Here is a 12,245-nt window from a genome sequence, read left to right as displayed (position 1 = left end):
CCCCTTCCTCGCGACCATCTCAGGTAGCATTCCCCTAGATTACTCTTACTGACATCACTCTGTTTCTATCCTTTTTCTCGTGTATCACAGTTGGTCATTATGAAATGATTATTTTTTGCTTACTTTTAAGGTTCTTTTATTCATTCTTGTGTTGTCTGTCTCGAGGCTAGAAAAGAAGTGCCATTTTGGATCCTGATAGCTTCTGCATCCCAGAGTTCAAGTTTAAGACTGAGAACTTGATGATTAGAGGTCCCTATCGAAGGACCAGAAGGGCTGCGAGGGAAGGGGAGGGCCTTGGCTCATTGCTCTCTCCTTGGCTCACTGAGCAGCTGAGGCCTGGCAGAGGAAGTGCCTTAAGGACCCATAATTAGCGATTTCACTGTGATTTTTTTTTTTTTTAAATCTCTCTGGGGATACACCAGCCTTTTCAAATTCAAATGCCTTTTCAAAAATGCACCATGTGCAAAACTGGGAGACAATCTTTATGGTCTGCAACATACCTGTCACTCGGCACTTAGCTTGCTCTCTTTACTAGCCTTTCATCTTGGGTTCCTGCTCTCTGCTGTCTCTGGATCCCAAGTCCTGCCAGCTTTGTGGCACCAGAGAGGACGTCTAAGCCTGCTCCTTCTTATAGGAAATACATCTCCTAGACTTAGGCCCCTGCAGACGAGGGATTCCCAGTTGGGCAGAAACAGGTGCATCATTAAGCTTTCTAACAAGCATCGCTGTTTAACCCTTTCATTGTAATTTGAGCGGTCCTAAGGAAAAATATGTAATAGAAGGGAAAATCATCTGTAATAGAAATGGTAGATATAAACTTAGGGTTCAGAAGATACAAGAAAGTAATGCAAACTTAAAACACCAGTTTCCAGTTGTACTTAGAATGCAAATGTTATTGACTAGCCGTATATTCAAAGGGGTTAAAAAGTGAATAGTAAGTAACCATGGATGATGTTCAGCTTCTAAAGTATTTAAAGATAATCATATTGTAGTGACTTAATGATATTGCTTTATCCCTACCATACTGGTGCTGTTGTTGTTAAGTGTCTTGGAGTTGGTTCCGTCTCATAGCAAGTGTGTGCGCAACGGAACACTGTCGAGTTCTGTGCCATTCTCACCATTGTTATATATGAGCTCATTGTTGCTGGCACTGTGTCAATCTATCTCATTGGCTCTTTCTCTTTTTCTCTGATCTTCTGCTTTACCAAACATGAACTCTACTCCAGGGAATGATCCCTTCTGACAACATGTCCAACATCAGACACAAAATTTCACCATCTTAGCTTTTAAAGTTGTTGCTAGGTGCCATAGAGTCGGTCCCGACTCATAGTGACCCTATGCAAAGCAGAACGAAACACTGGGCCAACCTCACTACTGTTGTCATGCTTTAGTCCATCGATGCTGCCACTTGGCCAATCCATCTCCTTGGGAGTCTTCCTCTTTTTATCTGACCCTCTACCTTACCAAACATGAGATCATTCTCCAGCTACTGGTCCCTCCTGACAATATGTCTGAAGTATGAGAGATGAAGTTTGGTGATCTTGGCCTCCAAGGAGCACTCTGGCTGCACTTCTTCCAAAACGGATCTATTGGTTCTTTTGGCAGCCCGTGGCACTTTCAATATTCTCCTCCAACACCGTAACTCAAAAGCATCAATTCTTCTACGGTCTTCCTTATTCACTGTCCAGCTTTCACATGCATATGAGGTTATTGAAAACACTATGGCTTGGGTCAGGTGCACCTTAGTCCTCAAGCTGACATCTTTGCTCTTTAACACTTTAAAAAGGTCTTGTGCAGCAGATTTGCCTAATGCAATACGTCATTTGATGTGTTGACTGCTGCTGTACTTCTTCCAAGATGGATTTGTTTGTTCTTTTGGCAGTCCATGATACTTTCAATATTCTTCACCAACACCACAGTTCAAATGCATCGATTCCTCTAAGTTCTTCCTTACTTATTGTCCAATTTTTGTATGCAGATTGTGTGGATCATGACAAGCTATGGACAACATTGCGCAGTGTGAGTATTCCAGAACACTTAATTGTGCTCATGAGGAATCTATACATGGACCAAGAGGCAGTTGTTCCAACAGAACATGGGAATGCTGAATGGTTTAAAATTAAGAAAGGTGTGTGGCAGGGTTATATTCTTTCGCGTAGTGGTTACGAATCGGGCTGCAAACCACAAGGTCAGTAGTTCGAAACTACCAGCTGCTCCGCGGGAGAAAGATGAAGCGCTCTGCTCCCGTAAAGATTTACAGCCTCGGAAACCCTGTACAGGGTCGCTATGAGTCGGAACCGACTCCACGGCACATAACAACAACAACAACATACTTATTCAACCTGCATGCTGAGCAAATAATCTGAGTAATTGGGTTATATAAAGAAAAACGTGGCACCAGGATTGGAGGAAGACTCATTAACAACCTGCAATATGCAGAAGATACAACCTTGCTTGCTGAACGTGAGTAGGATTTAAAATATTGATGAAGATCAAACAGCACAGCCTTGGGTATGGATTACAGCTCATTGCAAAGGAAACAAAAATCCTCACCACTGGACCAATAAACAACATTCTTATAATGGAGAAAAGATTGAAGTTGTTGAGGACTTCATTCTTCTTGGATCCACCATCAGTACAAATGGAAACAACAGTCAGGAAATCAAACAACGTATTGCATTAGGCAGATCTGCTGCATAAGACCTTTTTAAAGTGTTGAAGAACAAAGATGTCAGCTTGAGGACTAAGGTGCACCTGACCCAAGCCATGGCATTTTCTCAATAACCTCATATGCATGTGAAAGCTGGACAGTGAATAAGGAAGATGACCATAGAATAACTGATACTTTTGAGTTATGGTGTTGGAGGAGAGTATTGAAAGTACCATGGGCTGCCAAAAGAACCAACAGATCTGTGTTGGAAGAAGTGCAGCCAGAGTGCTCCTTGGAGGCCAGGATGGCCAAACTTCATCTTTCATACTTCAGATATATTGTCAGGAGGGATCAGTCGCTGGAGAAGGATATCATGTTTGGTAAGGTGGAGGATCAGAGAAAAAGAGGAAGCCCCCCAGTAAGATGGATTGTCCAAGTGGCAGCATCAATGGGCTCAAGCGTGGTTAACAGTAGTGAGGTTGGCCCAGGATGGGGCAGTGTTTCATTCTGTTGTGCATAGGATCGCTATGAGTAGGTACTGACTTGATGGTACCTAACATTAACAACAACAACAATGAGGTGATTGAAAATATCATGGCTTGGGTCAGGTTCACCTTTGACTTAAAACGTATCTTTGCTCTTAAATTCTTTAAGGAGGTCTTTTGCAACAGATTTGCCTAATGCAATACATTGTTTGATTTCTTGACTGCTGCTTTCATGAACCTTGATTGTGTATCCAAGCAAAATGAAGTCTTGGACAACTTCATTCTTTTCTCTATTTCTACATTTATTGGTCCAGTTGTGAGGATGTTTGTTTTCTTTACATTGAGGTGCAGTCCATACTTAAGGCTGTAGTCTGTTCTTCATCAGTAAGCATTTTAAGTCCTCTTGGCTTCCAGCAAGCAAGGTTGTGTCATCTGCATATTGAAGGTTGTTAATGAATCTTCCTTCAATCCTGAGGCCATTTTCTTCTTCATATTATCCAGCTTCTCAGAGTACTTCCGTCTCCCCTTGTTCTGTTCCATTCTGTTCTGATGCCTGCCTCTTGGTCTATGTATAGGTTCCTATGAGGACAACTAAGTGGTCTGGAATACCTGTTGTTTGTAATGTTATCCATAGTTTGTTATGATACACACAGTCAAATGCCTCTGTGTAGTCAATAAAGTGAGTATCTTCCTGGTATTCTCTGCTTTCAGTCAAGATCCATTTGATGTCAGCAATGATACCTCTAGGTCCACATCGTTTTCTAATCCAGTTTGAATTTTGGGCAGCTCTCTGCAGATATACTACTGCAACCGTTTTGAATTATCTTCAGCAAAATGTTTAGTTGCATGTAATATTAACGATATTAATGATATTAGTATTCAATGATATCGGCATTCCATTGGGTCTCCTTTCTTTGGATTGAGCAAGAGCAAAAGGCATCATTTTATATTCCATTTCATGGATATATCATATTTAAATAATCCCATAAAGCTGGATATTTTAAGATGTTTTCAAATTTTTACTATTATAAATAGTCCATTGATTGTACTGTGGTGGCTTGTGTCTTGCTGTGTTGCTGGAAGCTATGCCACCAGCATTTTAAATACCAGCAGGGTCAACCATAGTGGACAGGATTCAGCATACACTGAATGGTTTGAAATCAGGAAAACTGTGTGCCAAGGTTATATTCTTTCATTGTATTTATTCAATTTTCATGCTGAACAAATAATCTGAGAAACTGGATTATATGAAGAAAAGCATGGCATCAGAATTGGAGGAAGTCACATTAACAACCTTTGATATGCAGATATACAACCTTGCTAGCTGAAAGCAAAGAGCACTTAAAATATTTACCAATGAAGATCTAAGCCCACAGTCTTCAGTTTAAATTGCTCCTCAATGTAAAGAAAATGAAAAAACTCACAAGTGGACCAATATATGCATCATGATAACTGGGGAAACGACTAAAGAAAAAAGAAAAGATTTACTTGGACCCACCATCAACACTTATGGAAGCAGCAGTCAAGAAATCAAACAATGTATTGCACTAGGCAAAACTGTTGCATAAGACTTCTTTAAAGAGTTTAAGAGGAAGTATGTCAGTTTGAGGACTACAGTGCTACTGACCCAAGCCATGGTATTTTCAGTAGCCTCATATGCATGTGCAAGTTTGATAATGAATAAGGAAGACTGTAGAAGAATTGATGCATTTGAGTTTTGGTGTTGGAGGAGAATATTAAAAGTACCACAGACTGCCAGAAGAACAAATCTGGTTGGAAAAACAACCAGAATGCTTCTTAGAAGCAAGGTTGGAGAGACTTTGTCTCTGATACTTCAGACATATTCTCAGAGGGACCAGATCCTGGAGAATGACATCATGCTTGGTAAAGTGGAGGGTCAGCAAAAAAGAGGAAGACCCCCAATGAGATGGGCTGACATTGTGGCAGCAGCAATGTGTTCAAGCATAACTATTGTGTGGATGATGCAGGATGGGCAGTGTTTCGTTTTGTTGTCATGGGGTTGCTATGAGTTGGAACTGACTAGATGGCATTTAACAATAAAAACAACAAAGCAGCTTCAAATAGCTTTTTAGTTAAATATAGATTTTTTTTTTTAGAAGTGAAAAGTTTTTGTTTTTTGAGATGTAGTATTACATTTCCTCCAGAAATTTGTATTGATATATCCTTCCTCCATTTCTCCCTCACCAAAGTATAAAGAGTATTACATTTTTTGTAACTTTACTAACACTGTAATACTAATTTTCTTTAAAATTCATGCTAACTTGATAGATGAATAATCTTTTAACTAACATTACCTTGATTATTCTTGAAATAGAAACTTCCTTCATGAGTTTATTGACAATCTTCACATTTTTTATTAATTACCTTTTATTTCCTTGGATCAGTTTCTAAGGCTGTATTTGTATCTGTCATATTATTCTGTAAGAATTTTTATAATTTATGCTGGTTAAACCTTTGTTATATGTAGTGCAAATATTTTCCTCAGTTTGTCATTTGCTTTATGTATATCTATTTTTTAACTTGTTGTTGTTGTTGTTGTTGTTAAGTGCTGTGGAGTTGATTCTAACCCATAGCAACTCTATATGGGGTTTCCAAAGAGCAGCTGGTGAGCCTGAACCACTGACCTTGCATTTCAAACGACTTTGCAGTCTGATGCATTAGCCCACAGTGCCACATCAGGACTCCATTTTTCAACTTAGAGAGCTATAAACTTTTTATATCCAGTTTATCAGTCTTTTATTTTATAGTATATTTTTATCTGTTTAAATACCTCCTCTATTAGTCTTCATTTTCAAAAATATCATTGACTGGTTTTTATGAATTTCAGAATCATTTTTCTGTCTACATGCACATGCAAAATCTCGGCTAACTTAAATTTATAGATCAGTCAAAAGGAAAATTGGCATCTTTTCATTATCAATCATCTAATCTAGGAAGTTGGAATATCTGTACTTCTATTCAAATGTTTTCTGATCGCCCACAGTTAAAATTTATTATTTTATCCCTATAATTTCTGTGTACTTTTGGTTAAGTGAAGAGTTAAGTACTTTGCATTTTTGGCTGCTATTTTTTGGGGGAGTTTTTTTTGGTTGCTATTGTTGAAGGAGCTCTGGTAGCGTAGTGGTTATGAATCAGGCTGCGAACCGCAAGGTCAGCCGTTCGAAACTACCAGCTGTTCCGTGGGAGAAAGATGAGGCTTTCTGCTCCTGTAAAGAATTACAACCTTGGAAACCCTGTGTAGGGTCTCCATGAGTCGGAACCTGAGTTGGAACTGACTCCTTCATCATCCACCACCCACCATCATTGTGTATGAAAGGAGTCCTGGGCTGGCTGCTAACTGCAAGATCAGTAGTTCAAATCTACCAGTTCACTCTGGGGGAGAAAGATGAGACTTTGTGCTCACCTAAAGATTTGCAGCCTCAGAAACCCTATGTGTTGGAATCAACTTGGTGGCACACAATCACCACCACCACCTGTGAATGAGGCTCTGCTCCTATCTCTCCACACATCACATATACAATTATATTTTCTTACTGGCTTGTGGAAAATGTATTTTTTTTTTTTTTTGTCTACAAAGGTTATATAACTGAGTTATTAGTTGTGAAATTTTCAGTTTAATATCCTAGAATTTCCAGGTACATAGAAATATTATTTGCAAATATAATGAGATTCGGGAAACATATTTCTTTGCTTGTGCTTACTGAGAAAATGAAGTTTCCTGCTTTCAGAAAAATGACAGTGATTAATCTGAGAACATATCTGCATTCATTGTATTACAGCTAACCCGGCACATCACGTAGCTCCTCTATGAGCATTTTTACTGCAGGCTTCTAGCTCTAGTTACTCAAAATGTGGTTTCTAATCAGCAGCATCAGCATCACCTAGAAGCTTGTTTGTTAGAAGTGTAAATCCTCCAGCACCGCCCCCTAATCACTGCATCAACATATGCGCGTAACAAGATCTTTACATCTTTTGTATGCATGCTAAAGTTTGAAAAGCACTGTTTTAGAGGCTAATGAAATATTGTGTAGCATTGTTTCCTTTCCTCTTTAAGAGTTTCTACCCCTTCTCTGGCTCAAGTCAGTAGATACTATAAAACACAACAAAAGATGATTTAAAAATGGCAATACACAAATAGACTGTGAAATAATAGGATAATAATAGGAAATAATAAGGAGCCCTGATGGCACAGGAGTTAAGCAGTTGACTATTAACCAGAAAGTCAGCAGTTCAAGTCTACCAGCCACCATGAGAGCAAGATATGGCAATCTGCTTCCACAGGTATTAAATGAAATGCACACACACATTCACAAAACCCATTGCTGCTGAGTGGATTTTGACTCATAGTGACCTTGTAGGACACAGTAGAACTGTCCCATGGGACTGGGAACCCTGTGGGGGGTAGTTCTACTCTCTCCTATAGGGTGGCTATGAGTTGAAATCAACTGGAAGGAAATTATTATTATTATATGGTTTTGAAAAGGAAATCATTTTTGGGTGGCATCTAGTTCAGAATTTCCAAAATTCAGTCTTCCTGGTAGCATCCTGATTTTGGACACTGTATAATTTTCTTTATAGGGACTCACCTCTTTTTGTTTTTTTATTGAAACAAATCTATTTAAAGGAAAGCCTATACTACTTCTACAAAATGAAAACTAGTATTACTTTCCAAAATAGAACATAACTATAAAAATAAGTTAATAAAAACAAAAGAATTCTATTAAAATATAAACATTGAAAATGAATTGTAAGTAATTATGACTCTATGTTGTTGTTAAGTGCCATAGAGTCAATTCCAACCCATAGTGACCCTATATAGAGTTTCCAAGGGGCAGCTGGTGAGTTTAAACTACCAACCTTGCAGTTCAAACTGACTTTGCAGTCAGAGGCATTAGCACAAAATGCCATACCAGAAATCTATTGACAGACATATATATTTACATATAGTTTTCTCAGTGAAAGGAATTGGGCCATTTCTGATTGATTGGCAACTTGATGTTAACATTAAAAGTAAAATGAAGTTCTACATCTTTGTAACAAAATTTAAAAGTCTTTTCAAACCTAGCAAGTATGGAGGACCATGTTCCAGGCATGAATCTAAAAGCTTAACATGTATATAATCCTCACAAGAACCTCATGAGTTACTTATTAGCCTCCTCCATTTTTTATAGATAAGGAAACTGAAGCTTGTTCCAGTTCACTGTGGGACTACTGTGCCAATCTGTCTCACCAAGAGTCTCTGTCATCCTCATAGCTCCTCTAATTCACTGGACACATTTCTCCAGTGATTGATCCTTCCTGATGAAATGCCCAATGCAAAAAAAAAAAAAAAAAAAAATTGGGCAGTGCTCTATTGTGGTCCATAAAATTTTTATTGGCTAATTTAAAAAGTAGATCACCACTTTCCTAGTTCATCATAGTCTAGAAGTTCTACTGAAACCTGTCCACCATGGATGACCTTGCTGATATTTGAAACATTGAAGGCGTCACAGCAACACACAAGCCACCACAGTGCAAACTGAGAAACAGGTGATAAAAATTACCCTGGCACATGCCAAATAATTTACATTTTAACCAAATAACTAAATAATCATTAAACATGGTAAACACATCAGAGAGAATTTTCAGTCATATGTCATAAGTGATTGTGTGCACATTCTATTAGTTGCTCTTATTCAACACAAGCCTGCCTTTGACACCTCTCGCCCCCCAAACCAGCTGCTCACACAACCACCCCATGGTTCAACTTTCAACAAAACTGTACACAGACCTAAGGAACTCTGGTAGTGAAGTGGTTACGATCAGGCTGCTAACCTCAAGGTCAGCAGTTCGAAACTACCAGCGGTTACATGGGAGAAAGATGAGGCTTTCTGCTCCCATAAAGATTTACAGCCTCGGAAACCCTATTCAGGGTCAACTCAATGGCCCTTAACAACAATAACATACACAGACCTATACCGTGAATGGTAACACCAGACAGATACACCATCCTTGGATCAATTAGCCATATGAAACCAAAAGGGCAGCATTTACCCAGGGACAAAGCTCAGCAGGTAGGGAGGGGTAGGAAAAAAGAACTGGGAACACAGGGAGGAAGTGGGAAGAGCGCTGTTACATTGTGGGCATTGCAATTTGTGCCACAAACCAAAATGTCTGTGAATTGTTGAATGGAAAACCTATTTGCTCTATAAACTTTCATCCAAATCACAATTTAAAAAGAAGGAAAGAAAGAAAAACACGAAAGGGAAGAAAAGGATGTGATTATGTACTTACATGATTGAAAACAAAAAAACAAAACAAAAAACAACCCAGAAAGAGACAAAGCATTACACTTTTTTTTTAAATTAATGTTTTATTGTGAATTATGTGATAGTTTACATGGGAGAACATTAGCTTTACATTCATCCTATTGTATATCCTTTCATTGCCATGGTTACAATCCCCTCCATGCATCATCAACCAACCAAAGGGTATATACTACAAGCCTGACCCCTGGTAGTCAGCACACAGTCCCTCTCCCTCTCTGGTCTAGAGTCCCCAGCCACTCCATCTCTCCACGTCATTGTCTCTGCCTCCATCTCAGGCATCACTGCTTCTCTGGGTAGGGTCCTGCACTCTGCTTTTCTCCCTTGATGGTTCTAGGGACCTCCACTCCTGGACTGCAAAGTCAATCACTCCCCTCCTTGCTACAAAACATTTACCTTTACATTTCCAACCCTCACAATCAGTCCTGATAACAATTATTCGCTATTGTATCACAAGAGACCTATCCCCATCTCCTTTCATCAGCCACGCCTAGACAGGTTGGATACTACTCAGTGGAGATTCTACCTTTCTCCGCGCCCTCTGGATCTAGGTTTCCTCTTGAAAGCTTGTAAGCCAGTCACTTCTTGCCTTTGTAGCCCCCTGATTTTGGGTAGCCAGTGTCCAAGTTGCCCAATCCTGTCTACTCTGTGTATGGAGGGGGTGGGAATGATCTTTGATTTAAAGGTTTGTTCCTTTTTGAGCTACTGAATCCATAGGTGTAGTTCATCAAATTGTATCAGATTACTCTTTTTTGCCTCTTCTTTGTTCTTCTAGTTGAGCTCTGCTCATCCAGTCATTGAAGCCAGGTCAGCATTGCACTTTTTATAGGGTAAAATCCCCACGTCAGTGTTTTATGCATGGTGGTGGTGTGCCATGGAGTCAGTTCTGACTCATAATGAATGACCTTGTATAGGGTTTCCGAGGCTGTAAATCTTTACAAGAGCAGGAAGTCTCATCTTTCTCCTGTGGAACGACTGGTAGTTTCAAACTGCGGATTTTGAGGCCAGCAACCTGACTCATAACTACTATGCTACCACTGTGTTTTATGCATACAACTTGCTTATCCATGGCTGACACCTGATATTTGGCACAAGCCCACTACCTTGTCACGTAGCTTGAGGCTTGGTTACATGCTGCTTTAGCTCCTGAGTAGGACACATTGAGGACTGGTGTGGGTGGAGAGCCATCCTGTCCTGGCTGCTCTCTTTGTGTGGACTCACCACTGGCCTGAGGGAATGGAAGCTGGTCCTGTTCTTCCTTGGGGGTTGGACCAAGGCTGTTAGGGTTGTTTCCTGTGGTGGGGCAAGTGAGCAGAAGTTGGCCCCTGTCCCTTCTCTTCAGCCATTCTCTTTTCACCTCTCATGAGAAAGCTACTCGGTCAGATTCTAGTGACTGCCCCACAGGGATCAGACTCCTTTCCCTGGATAGTAGAGTCACTTGCTCTGCCTCTGACTTTCAGAGTAAAACTAGCTTTTGTAATCCCTGTGGGCTGCCCAACCTTACCCACTAGAAGGTTCAAAGTGATTTTTGGCACTTTTGGAAAAAAGTGAGCGGGGAAAATTTAATCTTTGGGGCATACTATTAAACTTTTTAGAAATCAGCACACACACAGAAAGATCAGTGTTTACCTACAGCCTAGAGCAATTAATCATGATGGTCTTGGTTGGAGAAGTCATTTCACCTTGTGGGGCCTCAGTCTTCTCCTCCATCAAATGGGATGGCAGTGGAGTGGTGAGATGGGTACTGCTGCCTTCATGCCTTGGTTGCCAGGTGAAAAGAAATGACATAGAGGCTATTTTGTCAGCAGGGCAGTCCTCCCACTACAGTATCTTCCAAGTTTATTTCAGAAGGGATTGGATTTTAATTTATGAAGAGAAATTAACCCCAAATTCGCCTTTATTGTCTTTGACCCTCTGACAACTTAAATATAGGCACAGAAGTCAGGTTTGATCATGGAAGGGAGGGGAGAGGACAGTCTTAAAATGATCTGGTCCTGTCCCCAGAGAGAATCGGAAAGCATGTAAAATGGCCATTTCCTTAAGTTCCACTCTTTTATGAACTTGTTTGGTTACCTCAAAGTTTATAAAATAACCTTCTCTCCTTATTTCCAAGTCCTGTCTTTCACCCCCACCACGGTCCACCACTCCAGCCATCTGTCCCTTTGCCCACACTTACTAAAGTCCCCAGAGTTCAGCAATTCCATCCTAATGGCCTGGGCTGTTAGATGGAGAAGGAGAACGAAGCACCTGGAACTGTGGTGTGTCCTTAACGGGTTTTGTCGCTGTTAGTTGCCAATCGAGTCAATTTCAGCTCATGCTGACCTTATGATGCATAATAGAATGAAATGCAGCCTGGACCTGTGCCAGGTTCAAGATTGTTGGAATGATCTCAGGGGGGTGGAACCCTTGAAATAATTAGCCTTTCCCCAGCTTGGATGAACAGTCCTGTGAGTTTCTCCCTTTCCTCTTAGGTCAAAATAACTGCCTGACCTAGAGAAAAAAACCCACCCTATGACACAAACATTCAATGCCTGGCTGCAGTCATATAAAAAGCTGGCTATGCTTGCCAGGGGAGAAGCATTTGGTCAGGGGCTGTGGGATCAAGGGTTTGAGGATTAGCTATTGTAATGACTCCTTTGTGTTGGAAAGGGTTACTTCAAAATTGAGTCATTAAAAGTCAGACTTGCAAATAAGCATAGAAACATCCATTACTAACCTCTAACATCTTTCTACTCTGCAGGTCTAAAGTCTCTGAGCCTAAATAGTCACTTATCCATTGATCCA

Source organism: Chrysochloris asiatica, unplaced genomic scaffold, assembly GCF_000296735.1.
Source record: "Chrysochloris asiatica unplaced genomic scaffold, ChrAsi1.0 scaffold00027, whole genome shotgun sequence".
Classification (NCBI taxonomy): Eukaryota; Metazoa; Chordata; class Mammalia; order Afrosoricida; family Chrysochloridae; genus Chrysochloris; species Chrysochloris asiatica.
Note: the sequence above shows the minus strand (reverse complement) of the source record.